Here is a 4,304-nt window from a genome sequence, read left to right on the forward strand (position 1 = left end):
CAAGTCGCTGATTCACTAGTGATCATTTTAAATACTGATTTAACCAGTTACAATTTTACTTGTATAGTTTTGAAGTGCAGTCGATCAGTTTAGAAATGCTTTTTCACGGTAAACGTTTTTTGGAAGTTCTAAATTGTTGAAACAGCCAGTTATTTGATCACTGGTGTAATCAGTGAGATTCACTGGCGGCTCGAGACCAGTAGAAATCAAGTCATGCTTTTTAAGGCTTATCAACTGGTCAAGTATGACATCACTGGTTGATTCTATCATTTGGCGTCACTGGTAATCTGAGTTACGTTGTTTAAGTTGATTCACTTATTGGTTCACGCAGTAAATATAAAAAAATCACTGGTTCACTAGTGACAATTTAAAATCCTGATTCAACCAGTGACAATTCAACTTGTTCAGTTTAAGTGTGCGGTCAGTTTAGAAGTACTTTTCTTGTAAAACGGTTATCTGAAATTCCAACTCGTTGAAACAGTCAGTAGTTCAACCACTGGTTGCATTTAATAAAATTCAATAGTCGCTCAGTACGAGTAGACATCTGGACGTACTTGTTGACGTCTATCAACTGGCTAAATAAGACATCACTGATTAAATCAATCATCTAACGTCACTGTTGTATTTGATAATGTTGTTTCATTTAAGTCAGTCACTGGCAAACGCAGTCAATATCAGAAAGTCACTGATTCATTATTGATAATTTGAAATACTGATTCAACCAGTGACAATTTTACTTGTACAATTTAAGAGTGCAGTCAATCTGTTAAGCAGGGTTCTCTTACAGTAAACGTTGTTTGGAAGCTCTAAATTATTGAAATAGCCATTAGTTGCATCACTGGTATAATCAGTGAGTTTCACTGGTCTCTTAGGACCAGTAGACATCTAGTCGTGCTTCCTATAGTCCATCAGATAGTTAAGTATTACATCACTGGTTTATTCTATCAGTTGGCGTTACTGGTATACTGAGTAACGTTGTTTTAGTTAAGTCACTTACTGGTTTATCCAGTAAATATCAGTAAATCACTGGTTAATTAGTGATAATTTAAACTACTGACTCAACAAGTGACAACTCCACTCTGTCAGTTTAAGAATGCAGTCAGGAGTACTTTTTTTTGCAAACTTTTATCTGAAGTTCCAACTGGTTAAAACAGCCAGTAGTTCAATTACTCGTTTAATCAGTAAGGTTCACTGGTCACTTCAGTACAGTTAGAAATCTGGTCGTGTTTGGTATCGTCTATAATCGGGTTAAGTATGACATCACTTGTTTAATCTACTATTTAGCATCATTAGCATATTCAGTAACGTTGTTTAAGTTACGTTTTTCGTTGAAAATTTGGTTTATCTTTTAGGGTTAAAATCAATGTGTTCAACTAGGAATTTAACTATTTAATTTTTACCTTAAAATTTTTTTTTCTTAACCGTAAATTCAGCTACTCCATTTTTGGGGCGAAATTGATCTATTTTAATTGAAAGTTCAATTTTGTATTTGAAATATTAACAATCACTTTTTTTCTACATTCCTTTTTTGGTTTGAAAAGTTAACTATATTGCTAAAAACTTAGTTCTTTTTCTGGGTTTAAAATCAATTTTGTCTACTAAAAATTTAACTATGTATTTTCTTGTTATTTTTTTTAACTGTAAATTTACCTACTCAATTATTGTACTAAAATTGATCCCTGTTAGTGAAAAATTTAACAATTTGGTTGAGGATTCAACAGTTTGGTTCAAATAAATATTTTTTTTTGTTAAAATATTAACTATTATGTTTTTCGTAAAAAATTTGGCGTGTTTTTTGGCTCTACCATGTATTTTCAACAGGAAATTTACCTATTACATTTCTTTCTAAAAATTGTATCTCAACTGGAAATTCAACCATTCCATTTTTAGAGGAAAAATTTATCCATTTTATTTGGAAATTTAATTTTTAATTCGATACATGAAATATTACATTTTTTTTAATTTCTTTTTTGGTTTGAAAAGATAAATATTGTTATTTTAATTCGGCATTTCTTCTGGGTACAAAATTAATTTTTTAACTACAAACTTAGCTATTTAATTTCTTGTTGAAAATGATTGTTTAAAACTGTAAATCCATCTATTTCACTTTTAAGAAAAGATTGATCTCTTTTAGTTAAAAATTCAACGATTTATTTAAACAAATTTTTTTTTGTCCGCATATAAACTATTACATTTATCGTTAAAAATTAATTTCTGGTCTTGAAAATTTCACCATTTTCCTGAAATTCGGTTTTTCTTTTTGGTTCAAAATTAATTTTTTAACTGATTTTTAATGCCATCTTTATTTTAAACTTTGCATTTATCTGTTCCTTTTTTGAGCGAAGATTCATCTCTTGTAGTTGAAAATTTAAAGATTTGTTTACAATTCAATAGTTTGCTTAAAAAATAATATTTTGCGGTTAAAATAGTAAATTTTGCTTTTTTTGTTGAAAATTGCTTTATTAGTTAAAAACTTTAACTACTTTGTTCCAAATTAGGTTTTTTTTGGTTTAAAATTAATTTTTTAAACTGCGAATATAATTATTAAATTTGTGTTAAATATTCCAGTTTTCAAACTGTAAATTCAACTATTCCATTTCTGGGCAAAAATTGGTCCCTTTTGGTTAGAAATTCTATAATTTGGTTATAGAATTTGCTGAAAATTCGTTTTTAACAGTAAAAATTTATTAATTTAACTGAAAATTTTATAAAGTATTTTATTTCTAATCGACAATTTTTTCTTTCGACCAAAAATGCTTGTATTTTGTTTAAAAGTCTTCTTGTAGAGTAGAAAATTCATTTTTGAACAAAAATTCAAGCATTCTATTTTTAGCTCGAAATAAAATTATTTGGTCATACATTGTTGCATTATTTCAAAATTATACTCAGAAGAAAATTATTCTTTTTGCTTTAGAAATTATATTTTTGCTTGAAAATTCAACTATCTTTTTGATTTGACAACTTTGTTTAAAATTTCTCTTTTTCTTTGAAAACAGATATTTTTGGTCGGAAATTCAATTACTTAGTTTAAATAATTTAATTTTTATTGTCTTTGTCTAATTGTCTGAAATAAATATCTTTTCCAGTATTTTTATTCCAAAATTGTGAAAAAAATTCAAATTTATCATATCCTAATAAAAAAAATATATTAAATTCTAACAAGAAAAATATATTAAATGCTGGAAAATAGTCAAATAATGCATTTGTTGATTATACCTGATTAAAAAATAATCAAATGTTGTCGTTTCATAGCGAAAAATCATTGCTCAATAACTAGCTTTTAAATCCATGAAAAAGCGCCATTTTATTTATAAATAAAAAAAAAGATTCAAATTTGCTTAGACTATTGTTGTTTACAATAATAAATTATCTACGCCATAAAAATGTTCTTCAACTGTGAAAACATAATTATTTACACTTAACTGCATCAAAAAAATCAAGTTTATACTTTAGTAGTAAAAATAGAGCCAAATAGTGCGTTTGTTAATCAAAAAAAAGATTCCATTGCAAAGAAATTTAGGCAACAATTACCATATATTTTCGCATACATTTTTAAATTAAATTAACAAATATTCAAATTAATTCAATTTTTTACTATCATTTTTATTTATTTATATATATATTTTTTTTCATGTCGAACTACGAATTTAACTATTAAATTTGTGTTAATTATTTCAGTTTTCAAACTGTAAATTCAACATTTCATTTCTGGGCAAAAATTGATCCCTTTCGGTCAGTAATTTTGTTTTATTTTGCATAGTTTGACCGCAAAATGAAATTTTTTATTTTTCATATTTTTCTGTCTGATCAGAATTTGAATTTTTTACCAATCTGGAGATTTGATGAGAACCAAAAAAATTATATTTGACATACAACCAATAACTTCCCATTTGGATAAGAATGGGAAAAAATATGCACTGAGAATCTAAAAAAAATAATTATTCAAAATTTAAATTAGAACAATAATTTGAAAAAAATTGAATATTGAATTAAAGTTTTTAAATTTATAATAATTGTATTATTGTATTTTTAATAAATAAACAACTTTGGTTAAAAACAATTTTTTCAAATTGTTTAAATTTAGAAATTTTCTAGTTTCAAAAATTTGAAAATGTCTGATATTTTTTAATTTGGACATTATCTGTAGCGAATTTTATTATTTAAAAGTTTTTATATTCATTAATATTATAAAATTGCATGACTTTCATTAATCAGACATTTTTAAATTCGGTATTTTCATATTTCGACAATTTTAAAATTACGGAAATTTCGATCATTTTGTTTTTTAAATTTTTCAGTTGCCT

The sequence above is a fragment of the Belonocnema kinseyi genome, chromosome 7 (assembly GCF_010883055.1).
Source record: "Belonocnema kinseyi isolate 2016_QV_RU_SX_M_011 chromosome 7, B_treatae_v1, whole genome shotgun sequence".
NCBI lineage: Eukaryota > Metazoa > Arthropoda > Insecta > Hymenoptera > Cynipidae > Belonocnema > Belonocnema kinseyi.